Source organism: Pseudopodoces humilis, chromosome 2, assembly GCF_049639895.1.
Source record: "Pseudopodoces humilis isolate 2021_Gansu_Grassland_sample_001 chromosome 2, ASM4963989v1, whole genome shotgun sequence".
Lineage (NCBI taxonomy): Eukaryota > Metazoa > Chordata > Aves > Passeriformes > Paridae > Pseudopodoces > Pseudopodoces humilis.
In genome coordinates, this window is record NC_142201.1 from 76,159,816 (window position 1) to 76,185,007 (window position 25,192).

Below are 25,192 nucleotides of genomic sequence, written 5' to 3' on the forward strand. Positions count from 1 at the left end.
GGTTTTATTGACTTTCTACTTTCAAGGTCTTTTATAACATGAAAATTAGTAATTCACATTTTCAGCTAAATTGCCTGTTGTTCCACTTTTCCTCCTATTCTAAGATCAAAGATTTTGTTTCTACCGATAATTATATAATTAGACTGTAAAATATTTAACATTGTTCATAAGTATTTTTATTAGATGGGTCGTTCAAGTGGGAGAGTTAGATCAGTCCATTTATCAACCAAAAGAGAAACAGAGAAATTGGAAGAGTGTGGTTTGTAGCTACACTGTAATGAGAAAAACATACTGCTACTTTACTGTATTACTTAAAATCTCTTGAGTTCCTTCTCAGCAGTAACTATGTAATTCCTGCAAGCAGTATTACTCATGGGACACAGCAAACAGATTTTCATACAACTGCATATTCTGGCTGGGACTTGAACCCAGCTAGAAATGTTTCTGAGTCCCTAAATTACAGAGAATAGCATTTGTACTTCCATAGTTTCTGTACAGAGATTACTGTCCTCATCAAAGAGAGTTCCCTTCCCACCTCTCCTCTAAATTATCTAATTTTCATTAGTGTATGTTTTACAGAGTAAAGGAGATTTTTAATGAACAAAAATCCATTTCATTTTTATTTTATTTTTGCATTTATCTTAATAAATACTATGAATTAGTTTACATCAAGTCTGTGAAATAAACAATTCCTGCATATAGTAAAACTGGTAATGTTCAGTGAGGGGCAAACTGAATCAAAAAAATAACACTGAAGGTTCTTTACCCCGTATATGAACTTTTTAATTTTGAACTCAAGAAGACAATTAAGTAATTATTTTTTTTAAATAATCTACAGATAATAGGAGAAAGCTCTACTTGAAAATCTGCATATCAAAAATAGTTAAAAATATCTATGGATCAGTATATCTTGGAAACTGAACACATCTCTTTAAGTACATGTTAATTATAAAAAGCATGTGATATATTAAAAAAATCAGAGAGTAGTAATTGATTTTGTAAATGACTTTGAATAGAAATACATATGAATTCTTGATGGGTGGGACCAGTATGGATACATCAAAGTACTGCAGATAAAACGAAATGCTCAGAGGGTACCCTTGAATGTGAGCTCAGTGACCATTTGCAGAAGTTTACACAGCAAATGTCACCTTTGCTGAAATTTCAGAATAACTACCAGTGAAAATGGAAGATGTACCTAAAGAGGAAAAAGCTTTATCCACCACATTTATATCTCTAGCAACTCCTTCACTATAAGGTATTATCTCTATAAGGAAGTAGGTGAAGGAGTTGGGATTAAAAGAATGTATTTTCCTATGCTGCAGAGCCCAGCCAATCATGCTATGAAGATGCACCAGCTTGCAGACAGAAACTGTGACATCCCACTGCCTTTCTTTTCCTAAATCTGAAAATTAAAAAAAAAAAATTCTTTCCCTTTAAAAATAAAATGAGTATTTACCTCACATTCACTACGGAAAGCTAAACAAAGTTTTCTGTTTGAAGTGAGTTTTGCTATGGAATAACTGACACTTGCCAGTGCCTTTCTATTTCTCTTCTACCTGATCTTAGGATGTCTTGAAATCTTCCATGTTTCCGCAAACCAAGGACTTAATTTTAAACTAACTAATTTGGATCAAAGGATTTTCAGTATCAAGCTTTGGAAGTGGAATTTTGCTGCATAAAACATCTGAAACAGTAACTAGGATTACTGTTACAAAATTTATATGTTGCATTTTATTTGCTAGAAATAGTCATTTACTCAAATATATTTTTATACTGCCTAGTCCTCATAACCAATTCAAGTATAAATTCTGTAAAAGATTCCTTGCACTTTAAGTAAGTTAACATATCACTTTTATTCGCTTTATGAAAAAGTTATGTTGGTGTTTATTTTCACTTTCCATTCATGAAAGACTTGAAAGAGAGGCTTTCAAAGTCTGGCAAAAATGGGAATAGAATATCAAAAGTCTTGTTTTACAATATTCAGGAACACAGCTTACTTTATTGCATGCAATTGCAGAAATTTCCCTTAAATCCAGAACATATTCAGCCTATCAGGTAACATTTCCATCCAGGCTATTCATCAAGAGATGTGCTTCCTTCCATATTTTGTTATTTTATAAATATATTAGTTATTTCTTTCACCAGGTGAAATGTTGAGGTCTTGTGGTCAAAGCTTTTTTTTTTTGTCCACATAGGTATGAGTTCCTTATTACATATTTATGGCAGACTATTTTGAGTAATAATTTATTACTTGGTTTTTTTTTCTTAAATTAACATAGACTTAAAATGTCGTTTGCCATTTACAAATAAATAAATCTCTAAATGCAGCATCTGAACTGGGATGATATTTAAATGAATATTCAATTATAATACACTTGAGGTAATAGGATTAAAATGAAATTTTAATTTTTGTGTATCAAGAACTTAAAGCCCAGAATACCTAATCATATTTTAAGGAAGCTGTAGCTCTTTCTCATTTTACATTAAGATTTAGTTGAAAAGAACTTGGAGTAAAAGAATAAAAGTATGAAAGAAGCTACATTTTTCCTCTTTTGTTCTGGTGAAATAAAATGGTGAACTTTCACTTAAAATATTGTAATGCAACTTTCAGCTGTAAATCACAAAGACTACACAATATGTTTTTAACATAAAAGAGACAGTTAAAGCTTTTAAACTTCCGTTAAAAAAAAAAATAAAAATAGTGTAGTCTCTTATTCACAAGATTTATTGACTGTAGCTCTTGTGTCTCATATAATACCACTCTTCTCCCTTTCTGGCTAGAAATAAACTTGAGAGAAATCACCCTATAAATATTTTGCCTTCTCAGATATTTGCATTAGGATGATACACATTTTTCTTCCGAATATACAACCTTTTCATTCTTATCTCTAGAAGGACCACAGTGAGCAGCCCACACTTCTATCTCCTTTGGAATCTCAAACCAGGAGAGAACATCTCCACCACATGCAATGGGCAAACAGGAGATAAAGCCATGACCTAACAGGGAAAGTGGCGCAACAACAAAATGTAATTATGCACTAATAACTATGTCTCATAAGAGACAAAAGGGATGAAACCTGAAGGTGTAGAAGGAAAATAAAGGATAATAAACTTGAGAGTGATGTGTAAAGTTATGTCTCTCTTTTGCCAAATCACTGATAGAAGGTTAATTTCTGTCAATTTCTTATTGAGTTCTTCAGTATGCTCCCTGCCTTGAAAGCTGCTGCTTTGATGACCATCATGTTCTCAGTTTGGTTTCCTGGGAAAGGAGTGCATGAGAACCTGATGTCAACCACTGTATGAGGAACAGTCCCATGCAGCTTTTCATTTTGAAGCACCAGCTGGGACAGTTCAGACTAATTTTAAAGCAAGTAAACAGGGATGTCTTTTGCATCAGTTGAAAGTTGTTTCTTTTTGCTCTTTCACTCTAATAGAGAATGAAACATTTACACAAAACTGTAGCTATGCAAACATCACCAAAAAAAGCAACCGGGGAACTCTCCTATGGAAATAAACCATACCAATATTGTTCTTACCTTAACTTTTATTTTGCTCTGATGTTTTGAATTCAGGAATTTTAAGAGGACTTACATAATATCCTCTTTCAAGAGAAAAATTGTATCCCTTTTGATGCATATGTCTGAAGATCAAATTTTGGTACATCAGCAAGAATCTGATCTATGTTCCTGTAAATTAAAGTTGGTCTCAACTAAAAAAAAAAAACATCTTGTGAAGATAAAGACTGCCTAATTTCTCTCTTTTCCAAGAAATTTCATATCTAGAATACTGGGTCCAGTTTTGGGCCACTCTGTAAAAGAAAGACAGTGACCAACTGAAGAGAATACAAGGAGGTCAGTGAGATGGTATGGCTGAAGCACTTGCCTTTTAACAAGAGTCCAAGGGACCTGGACTTTCTCAGTTTGGAACAGAGTTGGCCTTGGAGGGATCTACCAGCAGACCCCAGTGCTATGGGGAAGTCAGTGAGACAGCCAGGCTCTGCAAAGCAATGCAAGCTGGAAAGATGAGAAACAAGAAGGATAAATTGAAATAAGAGAGGTTCATCTGAATATAAGGAGAAGTTTTCCACCATAAGGACAGAGAGGCAGTGGCACGAGCTGAGAGTTGTTCACTTTCCATCCTTGGGTGATTTCAAGACCCAACTGAATGAAGACCTAAGCATCTCGGTCTGAGCCAAAGGGATGAAGGCCGAAGCAGTCTGGCCTGACCTCTTTGGAGCTGACCTGTCATGAGCAGAAGATTGGACTGGAGACTGTCCAAGGCCCTTTTTCTAGCTGAACAATAAGATTGTATGAAATTTGCATTTTATATAGAGTTATTTCAGCTTACCAGATTTGGTAGTTACCTAGTTTATTTCATGTGATAGAAAATCCAGGCAGGCATCAGTTACAAGAAATTATTTTAAAGTTACACAACTGATAAATATCAAGTCTATACTCTCAAAAAAGAATCCCATAAAAATACATGAAAACCAAGGTAAAAGCCGATTGTGTGTGTCTGTCAAATTCATTAACATTAACTAATGAGACTGTTGACTTCTAAAATTGCTTGTGTCAGGTGGCAATGACAAACTTGATTAAGACAGTACATGCAGAATGTCATTAAATAGTTTGCAGCTCATTTCTATCAGTATCAAATATTAGATTAAGACAATAATAATGTTCCTATGAATTTGAAAGAATTAATTAGAAATCTTCTTTAGAAACCCCACTGCATATATGAATCAAAGAATAAAAATAGCTTTCATTCTGAGGGCTTTAAATAGGAAAAAATACTCCTATAATAAAGAAATAGCAATAATTAGTATGACAATATATAACAGTGAGCTTTGGTTCTTCTTATCCTGTGAAAGCAGAAGGAATTGTGCTGCATATTAGGGATGTTTAATGTTTATTATCAGCGTCTCTGTTATAGTAGGTAAAGTTTCAATTTTTGTGTAAGCCTGTGGATTTTCTACTATTTAAAAGCATTGCAAAAGATAGAAATATATTTCATTTGCTAAGACCCCTTCTCTACATGTCTTTACAACATATAATATCTTGAGATATGAATTTAGATTCAGGTTTGAACACATGAGACAGAATCAAGATCGGTTGACAGCCTCTTTCTCTCTTTCCTTCTAGTCATGTAAAGCAGCATGGTATAAGCATTTTTATAGCACTTTACTAGGAATTTTTGCAAGTGTAGGAAGATAAAACAACATTTATAAACATATGCTTTGCAAACACTTCTGAAAACTTGAAATGTAAATGAATTTAATACAAAACCAGAAACATGAATGGTATATGAAGTTGTTCTGAAATGTTGTGCCTGTATAAACTGTATAATGAAAATCTTACACAAGATTTTAACTCTCTCAACGATTTTTGATTATCAATTTCAAATCATCAGTTTTCTGACTTTTTTTTACCAAAAAAAAAATTCCAGAGAAATATGGCCTTCTTTCAAAATTACCTCTAGCTCAGGGATTGCTACATCTGGCTATCACCCAGATCCATGAATTCCACATAAGATGGTGATATTTATATCATATCTGGAAAGGCATGGTCCATGAGCTGTCTTCAAGGTTCAGTGCTTGTCATTATGAACATAGTAGTGCATTCACTACTCATAGAGTATGTGTGGCTAAAATATAATTCTTTTTCCTGCTTATTTCTTAGGAAAGGATGTGTGACTGTGTAGTATCTGCCCCGAACTCCATCTGCCTTTATCCATTCCCAATGTGAATGAGTGGTTGCCTTGTAGCTAATCTCAGCCTGGCTGGTAGGAAACAGCAGTGTAGCACAGTCTTGGACAGCCAGGTTTGTGACTGGACTTCCATATTCACTATGTGTAAAGAAAACATATTTTGGTATTGGTATACCAAATATATATATATATATTAGTATAATTGGTACAATTTAGAGCTGGTTTTAACCAACAATGAAAGCTCCTTGGACCTTAATGGCTTGAGGCTTGACTCATTGCTTTAATGAAAAGAATGGTGCCTCCCCAGATCAGACCAGAAATGGAGGTGAGGCCCTACCAGTTAATTTTGTATTAATTAATCCTTCAGCAGTGGGAGGTGGCACCCTAAGGGCTCTGTGTGTAGTTCACCCCTGTTCTCATGGGGATTTCTGATGCTGTATCAGAGGAAGAGCTCACCTGCTTCAGAAATTTAGGCATGTTTTGTGGCTTACTGTGGCTGCAATGCCAGTCTGATAGCAAGCTGCCTTGGAAAGTAGAAGCCTTACTGCCTTGAAATTTCCCTTACATCTAGCATATTGATTTACCTCAAAACAGAATGGAATGAAACAAACAAAAGCAGAATCTTTTCCACTTATCAACCAATTAAACATTGAATATATAATCTGTAGATGTGCTACAGGGCAGAAAGGGTTGCAAGGAGAGAACTGAACCACATCTTTTGCAGTGATTTGTCATTGGTAAGGCTTCACTGTAATGCCAGACTGAGCCTAAGTAACTATATTAGGACAAAATATTTTCTTCTTTAGCTCACATTGGGTTGTACAAAAGGTTTCCTGTATGGAGAGTGATTTATAGGAGATCTGAAACCTGCATACATGCAATTTGTTAGAATAGTATTTCTATTTTCCCTATTGTGCATCAACAGAAGGCAGTGAAACACTATTAATATGTTACATTTTAGATTCTCATTAGCTTGAAGTAAGCTGTAAACATATATATCACAATTTAATCCATCAAATTATGTACTCAATATTAATGAAACCATACTAATATCTGAATAATTCAGAACTATAGGACTTCAGACATTACTCGGAAGACTTTTTAAAAAAATTATACTAACATAAAGTCTTAATTTTGAAGTGCTTAAACCTTTTTAAAATTACAGAGCAGCAAAATATAATATTTCATTACAGAATTAAAATAAAGCAATCTAGAAGAACAAAAAATTGAAGTCAAAATAAATTGATTCAAGATTGAAAACCTGGAATATTCTAGTTATTTCTATTGTAGACACGTAAGTAGGAAAGGAGAGAATCACTACTCATTTTAGGCAATAAAAACATGAATTTTCTCCAAACACAGGCATGCATGTTGTCAACAAGATATCAGTCATGTAAGCCCCAAACCTCTTAAATCCTATTTTTTTTAAACTAATATGTTATCATTGCTACCTGTGATTCTCCAGTCTATGTTGCTCTCCCCACCTTGAAAAGTTGTTAGTAACGTGAGTTGATTCAGCTGTTAGCAAAGCAGGTGCTTAACTGCTGTACTTTGCATCCAGCAGGCAAAACATTTTCTGTAAATTGAAATTGGAGCCCTTAATGTATGAAACAGACTCTGAGGGAAACCTTTTCTGATGAGAACAATTGCATCTGAAATAGATTTGATAGCGTTTTTCTACCTCTAGTATTTTTAATTCTATAATCAAGGGAAAGCTATTCAGGTGAATTGCATGGCCAATGCAGGCTTGAATGGCCCTAAGTTAAAGAATTAATAACTCTACATGGAAAGCCTAACTAAGTCATTGGTGTATAGTAAAGTTTAGTATTACTGTTAACATGAACTTTGCATTGATATGGAAAAAGTATGATTTCTATAGAAACTTAAATGTAGTTAAAAAAAACAAACAACCTAAAGTATTATATATAATTGCAGAAATCATTTTAAAACACACTAGATTAGAAATCAACATGAATAAACAGTAAACTTTTAAATTTAAATCTCTTTAGCTCTTAAAAATTAAGTAGGTAACATGCGAGAGCAAGTTATATCAAAAGTAGGATGCCCAGGCAGAATCTATTTCAGAAAATTATTTTTCTCCAATTGGATTGGAGAAACAATGCATGTTCTAGTCAAAATTTCTTTAATTATTATACAAATGCTCTTTTTAAAATTAATATTTAAAGGCTCTTTCTTTTCATGGTAAAAATCACATAGTATATGTGATATAAAGCTTCTTGGCTCTCAAAAAATTATGTTAAAGATAGAAATTCAAACTAAGGGTAAATCTAGAATGGTCAATTTTATGCATAAAAAAAATCATATTAAAATAATGAGATCAAGAACCTGGACACCATGATATTCTCTGGTAGTAAGACTTTCTCCTTATCATTTTTTAAGCTTGTCCAGCCCAAAAGTACTCACAAAAAAAAAAAAAAAAAAAAAAAATCCTTTGAAAAAAAATGCTACATCATCCCTTTCAGAGCCACAGGTGCTTCTTTTTTAGCAAGGAAAGCATTTCTGTGGGTAATTTTAGCTGGCTATATGTTGAAAAAACAGCCTTGTTTGATAAGGAGAACTTTCCCCATGGAACATGAACTGGCAAAAGGCCAGAGTCCACAAGGAAAATTCAAAATCAGTTGCAGCAGAGCAGCAACCGAAAGTATCAATTTTCAAAATAATTGAGCCATTATTTAACACATGAAGTACTCAATAATACTTCTTTTTTTCCCTGAATAAATTATAATAACCATTAGAAGTGAATTTAGTAAACACTATTTTTCACATATAGTTTTGAGTGAGTAGCATTTCTGGCAGGTACCCAAACAGGTCACCACGAGTAGGATAATGTGGCAATCTGTTATCATTAGCTCTGTTGGAAAGGTTCTGAACACACTAGAGAGAATTAAATGACCTGGAAAACTCGGTCTATGGAAAAGTCTATTGTACTCATCTCCTTTATTTCCACCTCTATGCATCACTGGAACAGTGGAACAGCAAGATTTGCAGTGGTGACAAAGATAAAGGTCATTTTTCTGTTTCTATTTCATCTAGCACGAGCCATTTAAGGGCTGTTCAATTCTACACTCTGTCAGGTCTTTCCACTCTCTTGGTGTGTTAGTCTATTGAAATCTTCACATTTGGAAGATATTGAAGACTTGTGTTTTAAAAATCACTGCTACTTTTGTTCCTGACCATCATTGTTAAAACTGTCAGAATTTCAGATCATCCAAAATAACAAAATATAACCCTCTCCTATAGAGCCCATTTTAGCAACTGTTTTTCCTAACTGGTACAATTTTTTTCCAGCAAAACTTGAAAGGGAGAGCAGTTCTTAACAGATGTATTCAATCTAATTATTATGCCAAGATCCACATGGTCAAGATAGATACTATAATGTGAATGACATAAGCTATTCAAAAACACGCATCAGAGACATTTCTATTGTTTATATAAACTTTGTTGCTGTTGTCCATTTGTTTGAGTGGTTAAGTAAAAACAAAGAATGAAACTTTGACATGCATCAACTATTCTGTTTTGTACACAAGCCTTATTCCTGGGAAACACAATTAAAGATAAATGCACAGCAGTAAAAGAAAATAAACAGGGGAATCAGAGTAATCTTAGGAAAGAAAAAAAAAATTATTTTGGGAGAGATAAATGTATGCCTTAACCTCAAAGTTGAGAAAAAAATTCAAGGGGCTTTAGGCAGGGAAGCTCAGCGTTTTCCCTTAATCTGTTTTATTTCACACTATGTACTCACTGAGAGGCTGAGGACATGGACTACCAAATATATGGTTTGGACAGCATATATTTCACCAGTACATAAGCAGCTCCTGCTTAGGTATAAAATTATGCCAAATCTTTTTTCTTTAAAGAAGTGTAGCAAAATACAGCACAATTTGTGTTTCACTGGAAATTTATGTTATTTTTCAATAGAATTTCTATATTTGAACACTTTATCATTTATGGCAAATGAACCACATGGATTTAAGGAACAGGCACAAGACTCAGTTCTGCTCTGTTGCAACAAAGGATGAGTTTAACATTCCACACAAAGGCTGGAAGGCCAGATGTTGGTTCTGTTGCTTGATATTATGGATTAATGTAGAAAGAATATCTACAGAAATGATCCTGAAATATTTGTCAAAATTTGACCACCATAAACCTCCAGTCTAAAGACTAACAGAATTCTTGAATAGTATACACCATTATTTAGCCTATTAGAAGTTATTATTTTGAGAAACAAAAATATGTGGGAAATTATGTCTTAAACATATCTTAAACAATTATGTCTTAAACTTTTCTGTTCTTTAGCAAGAAAGATAAAAGAATGATTTTTCATTTATCTCCCTAGAAAAAACCCTCTTCCCTCTTCTCTTCCCCTATCACTTTTTGCTCCTCAAAACCCTTAAAGACACGTCTTAGATTCCAGAAAGCCTGCTTTGCATGCATTCAGAACCAAAATATTTTGATATAACAAACATCCTTCAGTAAATCCTCTCATCTTATGACACTTGTAGAAAAAAAAACAAAAACCCAACAAGCTGAAATTTACCTGCCAATCCTTTCTATGCTTAGTGCAATACATTTCCAAGGGCAGGAAAATGAGTTAAACTGTGTTATATTTAAAGTGACACTGTAATTCTACTCATATCGAGTTCATCAGTTCTAATTCAGTTATGTCTTTTGGAGGTCACTGTCATTCATTACAATGTCTTGCTGGCTCTCTGATATGATTCTCAATTAGTTGGGTAGGCAGGTAAAACATCTGACATCCAACAATGAACTATGTGCCTCCAAATATGTTTGCACAGCCACACATTACACTTTAGCAAGCTCTTTACCTTAACCCATTAATAAACCATAGTTTGAGGTTAAGGATAAATACTCAACTCAAAAATTAATTAGAGGTGTTCTGAGCTGCATGATCATGAGTCACTCAGCTATGAAATGATAAAGCACACCAGTTAACAGATAACCGCAGACATTTACTCCATCTTATTTCAATCTGTGGCTGTACTCATGATAAATTGAAAGCGAATAACTATCATTCATCTGTATAGTGAATACCAGATTCAAATGACTCAAATCTACAGCTGCTGTATCACAATGGTTTGAATCACAACAGGCTCTTGAACAAAGCACTTTTCATATTCACCTGCTTCATTAATACAGATTTGTATTTATTCAGTACTCTTGCTCCCTGAGTTACACAAACCACTTAATATAAATTGGAATAAACCATAATTCCTAAAAGGGGAATTTTCCTTGACCTTCATGAGGTTTACCTTTGTGGAACTCGCTTGTCATTTCAGAGTTCTGCAACAAACCCACCATATTCTAGACCGAGACCAAGCCACAGTGAAATATCTGAGGTTAGACATGCGGTATAGACTTTGTGACTTTTCTACAGAGATTTCCAGAATCAATTATATGCTACCAAATGTGACACAAAAGTTAGATTTCAAAACCTGTTCAATGCACTGAGATTAAGGCTATATTGCAGTGACAATTTTTAAACACTTATAAGGAGTGGTATACACTTTCAAAGCAGAACCTTTTACAAACCCATGGTGAGAAATATAACAATATCATCCATAAAACTAGATTTGTTTTTTTAATCTCTGTTCTATTTGTCACCTTATTCAGTTTAAATTGCTCGTGAGAACATCTGTGTTTGATTTGAACTTTATAAACTAATAAAGACAAAAAATAAAGGCAATAAACATGTCCCAAAAGCAGTTTTGTCCAAATATCCAGTACCTCAACTTTCCAATTGGCTGTATAGAAGCTGTTCTTCAAAACAGAAATGATCTCCACAGATTAGGTCCTGTATGAGTGAAAGCCAATGATTCTCAGGAGCTGCACTGGATCCAACTGTATTAGGACTCCCTTTTTGTAACCTGTGGGGAAAAACAAAGTTACATGTGTGTGTAGAGCTGTATTTGAAGCGTTAGATGTCTCAAACCTTTTTCTAAGTGGAATATATTCATTTGGCTCTTTATGTTTCATTCCTTGCATATTGTATGATATAGCAGTGTAGGCTGGCTGTACGAGTTTAATCTGAGATACCTGTCTTGTTTCAGAGTGGATACAGAACTCAAAAGTGTTTTATGCTGTTTGGTGGAAAAGAAAAATCTAATTTCTTAAAACAAGAACAAGAAATTAAGAGAATTAAGAGTTCTTTTTTGTCTGCTATCCTTTAAGAAAGGATGGTGCTGGGAAGAATGGATAAGTATGGGTTTACACTATTAGCCTCTTATGTTCATGTATACTCATCTATAATGGAAGGAATATAAAATCATTTCTGTTTGAATTTAAACCAACTCATAAGCATTTTTGTAAAGATGCTTTCTCACATGAAATTTTTTAGGGTGACCTTTTCCAGATAACATGCAATCACAACTTTGTTGATTATTTAATTTTCAAAGTACTCATTTGAAATTATGCTAGAGGCATGTGTCTCCATTTAGCTTATTATCCTAAAAAAATAGAGCATGACTTCCTTAAAATAATTATTGTTTGAACTATTCAATCATTAAGTTAAATTGACTGCAGAGGAATCACAACACTTTTAATAAATTTGAACAGTTGTTAGCAACTTCAATTAGGAAAGCAAAAAAAACCCTAACCTCTCCCCCCTAAAACCAACTAAAGAAAAACACCCCAAAAAATCCAACCAAAAAAACCCCAAAAACCCAAACAAAAAAAAAAAAAAATCCCTAAACCAAAACACAAAGTGCAAAAAACGCTGTTGTGGTGTTACATGGGCATTTAGCAATTTTCACATAAAGGCTAAAAAACAGTCTTTTCATTAAAAAGTATCTATTAACTAAACAATTAACACATTCATATAATTTTAAAACTTTTCCTTTTTTTTCATTTTCTTATATTCAGCCTGAATTAATTTTTTAAATGCTTCTTTCCTTGACTTTTTCATTCTTTTATCTTGACTAAAGGAAACATGGACAATGCCTTCATATTCTAATTTACTGTCTACTTCACCTCTTGTCCTAGGAAACCAGCAGCAGCTGGAAGTATATCTATTAAATAGCTTTGGCCCTACACAAAACAAACCAAACAAATAAATGAAAGCCAACTAACTGTCCTAGTCATACCTGTTTATGTGACTGGCAGGAAATGTATTAGGTGTCCAAATTTCTTCTACCAAAGTACCAGTAGAACTATCAGTTTCATAGCTAATTCACTTGAGAATTATAAACAATCTTCCCTCACTCTATTACCCTTGGAGTTCAAATTAAAAATTTTATCTAGACCTTGCCTTTGGAAAGGCACTGAATTAAGGCATCGGAGAGTAGCTTTGACTTATATTTCATATTTTGAAACAAACAAACAAACTTTAACTAACTAACTAACTAAACAGTTTAAGGAAGAAAATCTGCTGCTGTTCTTATTAATATTTTTGCAGCCCAGCCTAGAGGATAAGAAATTACCTAAGTGATATTACAGCTATGCTCTGTACTGCTTGAATGATTCAAAGCTGCATCTGCAGTCCAGTAACCATTTAGATCTGTGAAGCAAAGGAAGGCAATCTGCTCATCCTTCTTTTAGAGCTGGTTCACCTTGCAGAAAACAGTGAAATTTTATAAAAATTATGAAGACAAAGACAAAAGAAATCTAGTCATGAAGCCACCATATTGGAAGAGAGATAATTAGATCTTTCCCTTCCTTTACAGTATTTGTATGTTTTTTATTTGCTAATTATAATAATGCTTAGTGTAAGCAAATAACCAGGTGAATACCAAGTATCCTACAAGTACACCTTTCTCTGGTCTACTTGTTTACCAAGTAGTAAAAGCTCATGAGCTAATAAACCTTCAAAGTTTCATTTCCTAGCACAATTTTGACACTTTTAGTAAGGAATTTCATCCCTCACTCCTGTCCTTTGAGCACCTGTTTGTTAGCAACTATTTCGAGACATGATAAAATGGGTGAAACTTGATTCACCCTCGGAAGCTGCAGGCTCAGTTCTCATCTTTGACAGAAGCAACTCCACACAGCCCCGCTTTATTTCATTAGACTGCATTATGAGCTTCTCCAATCAGCACCTGGATATTGGAGACCTCAGTCCTGAAGCATTTACCTAAAAATTAGAAAAAGCCCTAAATACTTCTCTGAGTGGAATGGATCCTGTAGCTCAGTGAAAAAGATATTGCTACAGCTACCAGTTTGCCCTTATCTTTGTACAAACTTCCAGGGCTATAACTTCTCTTACCTAGCTAAATTTTGTTATATTTGCTAGAGCTGTAACAGCAATTTTTGCAATTACCAAGAAACTAGGTCTGTTTCATTTTGCTCTTGATTATCTTTTTAGATTAAAATTTTCACGTATGTGGTAGTAACAAGTAGTTTTTCTGTATAGAATCTAATATTTATGACTCTAACATAGAAACAAAGCATAGAGGAATATGGATGTGGTATGAGAAAGCAGACCTTGAATAGTGGGACAGAAGATGCAGTGCAGAGAGGGGAAGGCACATAATCATAAGAAACAGGATACAAGCTGATGCTCCAGACCCAATGTCTATAAGCATCCTACTAATGACCAGCCAAGGCAGTACAAACAGACCTGGCAAAAACACTTTTGAAGGCAGCAAAGAGAACAAAGAACATGTATCTAACATGTGTGAAGTATGCCATAATTAGCAGTTATAGAAGAAGCACACGTGAAAAATAGTGACAAATAGTAATTTGTGAGAAAGCTGGCAAACATAGAAAAAGTCCTTACTTGAGTCTAAGGTGAGGAAGAAAACACCCACCTGAGTACTAATGAAGGACTGAGGATACATTAAACAGCTGCAGACTCTACCCTTGCTGAAGCCAACATTTAGATCTGAGTGTTGGGAAATCAAACTTGATAGGATAAAAGTACTAGCAATACCACGTGTATGGAAATTTCAGCTTCTTCTGTGATGGTATAGTTTTTGTTATTTTTAATGTCTTTCTTTTTTTTTTTAATTTTTTTTCCTGTAATAATAAGTACTGAACTAAAAAGAAGTCTTCAAGAGACAGTTAGGATTTAAATTACACTAACAATAAATTATTGAATCTACATAAACAATGTGTTTCTTTTTTTTGGCTATAAAAATTCTGCTTTTTTCACAGCATATTTTGAAACTAATTCCTAGATATTATTAAGCTGATCAATCATTTTCCTGCAAAGCTTACAGCTACACCTGGGAAAGACATTGCACTTAAGAATCATGTCATTCCATGGTGTTTCATTTTATACAATTTTTATTTTGTAGTGGAAATTAAAAGCAAACATACAAATTGCCTTTTCACAATAATAGTGACAAATCACTACTCTTAGTACAGTTCAGAATTAACTTTTCTTTTTCCTTGAGTCTCTTTCTCTTCTATAAGTTTCAGAGGTATATATCCTAATTGAGTGTGTGACTATAATATGTCATTCTGTGTTCATCCATGTCCATATGCCAAAAAATTAAATTTTTATTTTATTTTTGACAGATTTAATATGAATTAATGTATAATTCATCAGAATTTTTTGCTACTAATTGTCACAGATTAAATTTTTTAAAACTTTTTTTATGAAAATAAATATTAATCTGTATTACTTTTAGCTTTGAACTGAATGTCAAAAATATAATTGTGAAAGAAATATTGCACAGTAGCATATAAGCATGATGCATTAAAAGGGAAAGAATCACAATTTATTCAAACACTTTATTTGATATAAACATCTGCAGATCACTGAATTCCACAGAAGGTGGGCTAGCCATTAGGTTTCAGTATCTGAAAGAAACAATAAATCACAGCTTTTGCTTTTACAGCCCATTACACACAAAGGTCTAAAACCTTTCTAGTTGCAAGCCTCAGAGTACTCTAGCTGTAGAGTCTTTAACTTTCCAACTTTCTGTGACTAATAGATGCTATACTGTAGAATGAACAGGAAATTAGAGTGGAGAGAGGTGTAAAATCAGTATCCTCAGAAAGGCTGTGCAGGAGGGATGTGAAGAATAGCTCACTGTGGGGCTATGCTGTCTCCCAGTGATCCTCAGACAAGACAGATTACATTCTCATTAATGACCATTTAAGAATCAGTGGATTTTGATATGTTAGAAAGGAGAAGCAGTTATAAAGCTATTAAATGTTGTGGAAGGGCAAGGTAGGAGAGGCAAATAGAGAGGTAATAGATCCAGTGAGAAATTTGATTGAAACCTGCTGTAGTTGGAAAAAAATACCTTGAGAGTTGCATAGATCTTTCTCCTGCTTTTGACCTCACACAAGATAGTTATGCCCTTTTAAAATCTCATTCTCTGTTGAAGGATAAATCCTTTATTTTTCATTAAAATAGCCTGTCAATTGACTTGCCCTTCAACATTTATAAAACAAATCTACTATTTCTGATATAGCATGGTTCAGAAAATCAAGTTACATCCTTCTCACGTATCTACTCAATAATTCCACCTATTTTCTTGAAGGGGCCAAATCAGATCTTTCTTCCACTTAGATTAGCCTCTTTCCTACTTTGTCAAATGGGCCTACAGTCCCCAGCTACTTTGAAAACGTGTCACGGCATCATCGGCTGCACGGAAAAAGCAGCTCTTCTAAGAAACGCAATACCTCCCACATTGAACTAGAGGAAACTCCAGGCATCCTCAGACAGATGAAGCAGGTTTCACTATCTGTGTCTGTATTACAGGCAAGAGGTTCCTGCTGTGCAACCAGACTACCTGGTGACTGCAAGGCAGACAGCACCATCCTCAGCAAACACAGTTTCCATTAAGATCAAAGACTACTGTGTTCCTAAATGTCCTCTGGGAGGCTTGTAGTGCAGGTTACACTGAAGAATAAGCTTGCTATAAAAAAACCCCAAGTATTTCTACTACATATGTGGCTTTCAATCCTTCTTTTGAATTCTTAGTGCAACGTTTTCCATTTAGAGCCTTTTTCTCCTTTTTCTTCAATCTATTTCTGGTACTGTACAATCTTAACAGCTGAGGATTACAGAGAGTATAGATATAACAGGATATATTAATGGCAAGAAATTCATCCTCAGACCCCTTATCAAGTGTTCTGGCCATTACTGGTCATATTTCAGCCCAAGCCTTTTTAAAATACAATTTAAAATAGAGCTTCAGTGCATAAAACTGCTCCACGGGTTAGCTATTTCTCCCATCTCACATTATCCTTAAATGTCTGCTTTGAATTTACCCATAGAGAAATCAAACACAACACGGGAAAGGGTTTCTACTGATTTATTTGGAAGTGTGAGAACATTTCCCTCCTGTGTGGTGGGCAACAGCCTGGTCAGCCCAAGGGAAGCTTTGTCTAATTCTGAACTTGAATTTAGAAGAAAAATATTCCATTTAGAAAACAAAAGTCAACTCCTGAAGTGATGAGAAATTATTTACTCGCGGAAGGGAATGATAGGTACCACACAGTGAGTGGCATGTCCTCATCCCTGTCTTTCATTGACTTCTCCAGTAGGAAAACTTTCAGAAAGCCTGTGAAACTAGGGATTTATTTTAAATTTATGCACATGGTCTGGAGCTCTGTAATTTCAAAATGAAGATTTCATAATAGATTTTTAATCTGGTAGACAGAAGTGGAGATTATTACTCAAGTCCTTAAATATGTAGCAACACGTTCATCTTTACATTTAAATGATATATTGATATTCACAAGTAATTTTGTACTGCCTACTTACATATACCTTCCACAAACAGTAAGATGTGATCCCAGAATAGTTGTTCTCCCCTCACTTATAATAACAATATATAATAACAATATAATAACAATAATGATGGTGTCTGTAATATCTCTAACACCCAGAACTGGTGCTGTCTGCAGTGTGTCATGATTTTTTCAGAATAGAAGTAAATGTCCATTTTTCAGAAGGAAAACCACAGAGACATGAATTAGTAAGGAAATGGTTACCAGCAGCTATGACAATAAATATGAGGCTTTCAATGGTAATTTCCATTACGCTGTAGAGTTAGAATTGGAGGAACTAAATTGCTCAGATGCAGATTTTGAAAGAACAAAATTATATGGCAGGAGATAATTCTTAGCTGTATAGATGAAATGTTGAGGACACACACTCAGCTCCAAAAGAAGATCATTTGCAAATGTTTGTAAGTGGCATAATATTTGGCTTCTGTTTCCTGTTTCTCTATCATCAGGAGATGTAGAAGGTGAACAACACAGTGCTGCATGATTTACTTTGGGATTTTACTCTGAGTCATCACTAACACCATAACTTTGTGATGCAAGCAGACAAAAAGTTTAGAAAGAGGAAAGGTACTATCAAAGAGAATTCCTGCTGGTATGGGAGCTGTGAGCCTGGGAACTGGGTCCTGGAACTAGAAACATACTGGAAAAGTGTAGCTGGCCTCTTTAAAAGTACAGGCAATAAACCTAGAAAGTGGTGACCTCCTGAGATACCATCAGTAAGTGCAAAACTCAAGAAAGTGCTACTTACTCTCTGAGAAAGTGGAAACAGTCCTGGAAAATAAAATTAGGCTGCGAGAACAGAAATATCACCACTTCCTTGGAGGTCTGGGTGAAAAATAGACATTAACAGCATCTAGTAGCTGCTCAAAATTGTGTGTCCTATGTGCTTTTATATCTCTACAATATAAAAAGAACTTTGTTTTTATCCAACATAGAGCTTCTCTCTCCCTGAGACCTTCTCATGCTGCACAGGTTTTTACTTTTTAAAAGAAGTTTAAATCTACACCAACTTTCTACAAGATCTTAGACTCTCACTGGGGACACCAAGCTAACTCCAGACTCCATGAGGCCAGTCATTTTTGAAATCAGACTCCATTACTTTGTTGGTCCCTGCTTTGGGCCCACTTTTGGAGTAGTTTCAGTTTGCCCTTTACAGCTCTGCAATGGCTGGGTCTCTCTTGGTTACTGGTTTGTCTTACACTTTAATGTGATTTGACTCATTCTGAAGACTAATTCACTCAAAACTGGTATTTTACATCCATATAAATCATCTGTTTTAAGTGTATCTTCTGTTATATTGGTGAGAAGTTGCTTCACTAATGAAAAGCTCACAGTAACCTGTACTAATTGTTGTTTCTTTATATTGATTTTTGCTATATGATTGATTGCTGATGCTATTGACTGTTGCCATATTATTTCTCATTAATATATTATTGATTATAATAATGATTGTAGTGATTGCTGTTAGTAATTTTTAATTGCTATATATATTCACTTTATTGATCCTTTTTATATTTGCTATAGATGATCTCTGTGGTAGGATTCTTGCTAATGTTGATTTTTGCAGTATTTTTGATACTGTGTAATAATGAAGAGAAATTTTAAGGAACAAAAAGTGTCCATCTTGTGTATTACAGAATCCTACAATCCCCCTGCAGCAATTTCTGTGCATGCACCAGCTGTGTAACCCTGGGTTACACAGATCATGAGACTTTGCTATGGAGTTTCATCTCACCTTTTTTCATGCATATTGTCTTGTCATAGTGCAGTCTCCTCCAAGCGTTCTGTCATGCAACTAAGCTGGTTCCAACACACTAAAACATGGGTATATTGATGGGAAAAGGAGACTGTGAGAGAGGTCCTTACCCAAACCTGTTTTCCAACTCCACTCCAACAGGATCTTCACGTTCGTATATAGGGCCACCTTTCTATAAGCATGCTGTTTATGCTGGCACTGCTGCTGCATCGTTGTTAGTAAAATAATACACTTTAGAAATAAACTCACTGTTGTTTCTGGTTGCCAGTGCAAGTACTCTTCTCATGGTGAACTCCTCCTCTGAGCTCAACTTCTGTTGCATCTGTTTGCTCAGATTCTTTTTAATTGTGGAAAAATACTTAGTTTCAAGTGTAACTAACAGGAAGTTTTCTTTTGACTTTGTAGCCACAGATGATTTTTCTTGGATATATATCACTCTCTAGGAGGAAAGCAGAATTATGACTAATTGTGTTTCTCTTCTTTTTGACTCATAATGCACACAATAATGTGGATCAGTGTGCAGTGAAGGCTGACTCAAGCCTTGTTTTTTAGAAGATTTGGTGAACTGCCATAATCTAGGAAAGAGAGTCTTAGTTTCATAAAGTCTCATTCCTTCACACAAGGGAATCCTGCAAAGTTTTATAAACATTTTCAATCAAAAGGCCTTATGAAGGCTATTATTTTCTATTTGCAGACAGGAAAATCAAGGAACACTATTTTTTAAGTCAGCACTTAAAAAAAAACCCCAAAAAACAAAAACCAAGCTTGAAATCACCTGGGACTTCAAGATGTTGACTTTGAAATGCTCTAATACTATCCTAATTGGTGAATATGTCAAGTACCTGCATGTCTTATCACCTTTAACTGCTGTTCTCTCCATTGAACACTTCTCAGAACAAAACTCTGAGGTAGGTAACAAAAGGAAGACACCCAAACTTCGTGCAGCTGCTTGCAAATTTGGATCTTCTAAGTGATTTTCACAAAGTCAAACAGTGACCTACTGTCTAAACAGTAAAAGAAATTGAGTCTCCTGCCTGTCGCTTTACTTTGGAAACATGCTGCTTCTCATTCTTTCATTCTACTTTAATTAGAAAAGAGTGGTCTATTAGAGCAGCAAGGAAAATAGCATTACTTAATAAGTCAGTACAAGAGAATAAGTAATGCAGGAGTAAAGATCAGACAATATGCAGTGCCTGTAACTAAAAAATACTAAGGACAAAAGATGACTGAATTATTCTCTCATGCAGACAAAGGCACTGAGAGGCAGAACCATGATAACTGCAGAGTGAGGAAGGCTCAGTGGCTGAACAGTGGCCCAGTGGCTCTGCCATGTCATTCAGAGCACTTTCTACCCAAATTATGGTGAAAGTAAGTTACACTGGGAAATGACATATAGATGCCACAAATCTGTGCAAATTAAGTATAGGTAGAGCAAATGAAATAATAATCAGAGATACATTTTAGGGTTAGTCATACAAGAATTTAATGAAGATCAGCAGAGTATATTTCTTTGTTTACAAAGTGTATGATCTGGGGGCAGATACATACTTTGAATGTTTTAAACACAGGAAAATTCCTTTCTAAATATATCAGCTTAGTTAAAGCCATATTGAAATTGTGATAGAAAAAGTGTGATTTGGAACAGATGCCAGATTCAGAACTATAAGGGATAAATACTAAAAACACTAATTTTTGCTAAAAATGTTATTCCAACATGCATAAATGTCCTCACACCACCATTGCTTTCAGTGCTTCTGTAATGTGAGACCAGCTGCTTGGGCTAAAGACTGAAGCCCTCTCCATCACCCCAAGACTATTAAGTGCCCACAATTACCCTCTTGCTCTCTTTCCCACATCACCCTGTGCCTCAAATCCCAGTCAGTTTGCAGCTAGTGCAACTCTGTCCCAGAGTACCCACTGGGTAAAAAATCCTGGGATTTTGAACACCTTCCTTTTTGCCCTCCTTCCCTTCCTCCATTTCCTCTTTCTCTTGCTTCTTTCCATCAAAACCTTAGAATTTCATCTATGTTAGAAGCTAAACTAAAAAGGGGGGAGGGGGACATGACTTAATCTGGAAAAATATTATATTATATATATTATATAATATATACATATAATATACAAATATAATATATACAGATATAAATGATATATGATATATGATATACAATATATAAGATATAAGATATTAGATATTAGATATATATTATATATTATAGATTATAGATGTAGATGAAGGTGCCTGGTTTAGCTAATCACATACCAACACCTCTGTGTGCTGGTCATGCTTTAGCCTTTTTCTTTTTTATTCTATCAATGTTTTCCAAATCAATAATGCTCTTCCTCTTAGTGCTGGAACTCTTAAATATTCAGAGTCGCTTTGATATGTTACTGAAAAAGTCATCATGTTACTGATGCATGGAGCAATATTATCAAGTAAAGAACTCTCCAGCTCATCTTGTGACACAAATCCTAGAAATATTTCTAATATTATTCTTCTAACAACATACAGCCCACTCAGGGAACTACAGGCCATTCAGCCTTACCTCAGTCTCTGGGAAGGTTATGGATCAGCTAATGCTGATACTATTTCCAGGCACATGAAGGACAAGAAAATAATCAGGAATAGTCAGCACAGCTTCCTGAAAGGGAGGTCATGCTTGACCAGCTTGATAAACTTGTATCATGAAATGACTGACCTTGCAGAAGTGAGGAGAGCAGTGGCTATTTTCTACCTGTACTTCAGTAACACATTCACAGCTTCCTAGATATAATAAATGTAAATGTAATAAATCTCTTTAATAATTATCAGATAAGTTAGAAACATTATGAAGAAAAAAATTTAATAGTGTATATCCTACTCAAGAAGTGGGTGCAATAAAGCAAATTGCATGATCCTTTTCACTGACAATATACTGCAGTATTTACCAGCAATTTACCTGAGTTACAGGACAAAGCACATAGGCATATTTTTTGGCCCATTTGTGCCTAAAAAAGGAATTCAGGGATAGAACTGGCCCAGATAATTTTGCACTGAGCTTATTTTGGACGAAATAAGAACACTGATCAGGAAATCATCCTGAAATCACCAGACACTTGCGTCATTTAAAATCAAGCAGAGGTAAATATTACGAATTTTCAATGTGAAACTGCATTCTTAAGCTTAAACTGTTTGATAAATAAACTGTAATAACATTCTTTGTCAATTGTGTGTCATGTCTGTTTTTAAGTTGGCTTGCTTTCATGCATAGAACAAATGTGTGATATGGACACAAAAATTCAGTTCAAAATAAGTAATTATTATTATTGTTGTTATTATTACCATCCTTTACTGTGGTCAGGCTTTTTTTCTCAAATCCTGAATAAGCAATACAAAGGTAAAAGTGAGAAAAATAATTTGTTAAGATAAAGACTGCTTAACAGGTAAAAAATTATAACAAAAAAAAGTTGTGCACACAAGCAAAGCAAAAGAAGGAACTCATTCATCACATCTCATGGGCAGGTGGTCAGCCATCTCCAGGAGAACCAGAGTTCCACTGTGCTCAGCAGTGACTCAGTAATACAAACCTCATCACTCTGAATGTCCTCCCCTCCCTTTTTCTTCCCCCAGATTAACATGCTGCATGATGCCATTCACATGGAGTATCTTTTGAGTCAATTGTTGTCACCTCTCCTGGATGTGTTCCCTCCCGAGACATCGTGCATGCCCAGCACCCTCACTGCCAAGGCAGTACAAGAAATAGAAAAATCTTTGACTCTGTTAGCTCTGCTCAGTAATAACTAAAACCTCTGTTATCAACGCTGTTTTCACCACAATCCAAAACACTGCCCAACACTGGCTACAATGAAGAAATTAATTCTATCCCAACAAAAAAACCCAGTACAATCAGTCTAGAATATTTTTTTTTTTCAGTCTTCCCTAGGATTAGCAGAGGCAAAATAAGGAGAAATTTACAGTAGGAACTCATTCAGCAAAGTATGATGGGATCAGTATATAAAAGTGTTCGATCAGTTCCCTATAAGATACATATGGCCCATGGAGTTTACTGTGGGGTAGGTTAGTCTGTACTGAACATTTATAGAATTATAGAATGGTTTGAGTTGGAAGGGACCTTAAAGACCACCTAATTCCAACCCATCTGCCATGGACAGGGATGAAATGCGCTAGATCAAATTTTCCAGAGCTCCATCAAGTCTGGTCTTGAAAGATTCCAAGAATCAGGTATCTACCACGTCTTTTGGCAACCTTTTCCAATGCTTCACCACCTTCTGAGTAAAGAATTTCTTCCTAACATCTAATCTAAACCTGCCTTCCTTCAGCTTAAAATCAGGAGCTACAGAGCCTTTGCTGCAGTCTTGGAGAGGAATTTCCCATTTTATATCCTTGAACTCTGTTTAGTACATAGCAAAACCACACTGTAAATCTAAAGTAAAAACAAAAAATAACTCTAAATCTAAATCTCAAATAAATATAAAAAAATAAATATAAACACAGGGAAGAAGGAATGTCAAGGTCCTTCCTTCCTTCCTTCCTTCCTTCCTTCCTTCCTTCCTTCCTTCCTTCCTTCCTTCCTTCCTTCCTTCCTTCCTTCCTTCCTTCCTTCCTTCCTTCCTTCCTTCCTTCCGCCACTTCCTTCCGCCACTTCCTTCCGCCACTTCCTTCCGCCACTTCCTTCCGCCACTTCCTTCCGCCACTTCCTTCCGCCACTTCCTTCCTTCCTTCCTTCCTTCCGCCACTTCCTTCCTTCCTTCCTTCCTTCCTTCCTTCCGCCACTTCCTTCCTTCCTTCCTTCCTTCCTTCCTTCCTTCCTTCCTTCCTTCCTTCCTTCCTTCCTTCCTTCCTTCCTTCCTTCCTTCCTTCCTTCCTTCCTTCCTTCCTTCCTTCCTTCCTTCCTTCCTTCCTTCCTTCCTTCCTTCCTTCCTTCCTTCCTTCCTTCCTTCCTTCCTTCCTTCCTTCCTTCCTTCCGCCACTTCCTTCCGCCACTTCCTTCCGCCACTTCCTTCCTTCCTTCCGCCACTTCCTTCCTTCCTTCCTGCCTGCCTTCCTTCCTGCCTTCCTTCCTTCCTTCCTTCCTTCCTTCCTTCCTGCCTTCCTTCCTTCCGCCACTTCCTTCCGCCACTTCCTTCCTTCCTTCCGCCACTTCCTTCCGCCACTTCCTTCCGCCACTTCCTTCCTTCCTTCCGCCACTTCCTTCCTTCCGCCACTTCCTTCCTTCCGCCACTTCCTTCCGCCACTTCGTTCCTTCCGCCACTTCCTTCCTTCCGCCACTTCCTTCCGCCACTTCCTTCCTTCCGCCACTTCCTTCCTTCCTTCCTTCCTGCCTTCCTGCCTTCCTGCCTTCCTGCCTTCCTTCCTTCCTGCCTGCCTTCCTGCCTTCCTGCCTTCCTGCCTTCCTGCCTGCCTTCCTGCCTTCCTGCCTGCCTTCCCTCCCTCCGCCACTTCCTTCTGCCACTTCCTTCTATTTCCCCTCCCGTTTTTGCCTTCCCTTTTCCTCTCATGAACAGGAAATGTCTCATAATTGTTTTACATTTCCCAGGAAAAGATAATAATCTCCTGAACAGCTGAGCTGATATCATGTAACCCTGTATAATGTTTAACAATTATCATCAATATTTATAACACTTTCTTTTACAAGTTGAGTCACATTAGCAGACAAGTGAAAAAAGCACATATTCATTAGAAGAGTTAAAGTGGCAGCAGGTCATCTGCTCAAAATTCAAGTTACATTCCTCTTGAAAGGACTTGCCTCTTTAACCAGTTTCTCCTTTTTGAATGACAGAATGACTAGCTTTTAAAAATGTCATCTTCTCACTCTAGATACACAAGCACAAAAATTTCAAAATTTTTATTTTCATTTTGATAAAGAAGGAAAATGGAGAAATAAGTCATATTTTGTTTTGAATATGTTTGGGAGTGGGGAAAATAACTTTCTAAGTATTCGATTATTGTTGGGGAATTTTCTACTGATGTACAAGAATACTAAAGATACTGAAGAAAGAAAA

The 25,192-nt window shown here is 35.5% G+C and overlaps 1 protein-coding gene across 2 annotated transcripts in view; it reads right to left on the reverse strand.

Moving 5' to 3' along the window:
* Positions 1-25,192, reverse strand: part of CNTN5 (contactin 5) — a 603,304-nt gene that overhangs the window by 411,352 nt on the left and 166,760 nt on the right. For both annotated transcript variants that reach the window (XM_088051481.1, XM_088051480.1), the window contains exon 2: positions 11,476-11,615. The gene's annotated coding sequence lies outside the window, so the exon portion shown is untranslated. The remainder of the gene's footprint in view (positions 1-11,475; positions 11,616-25,192) is intronic.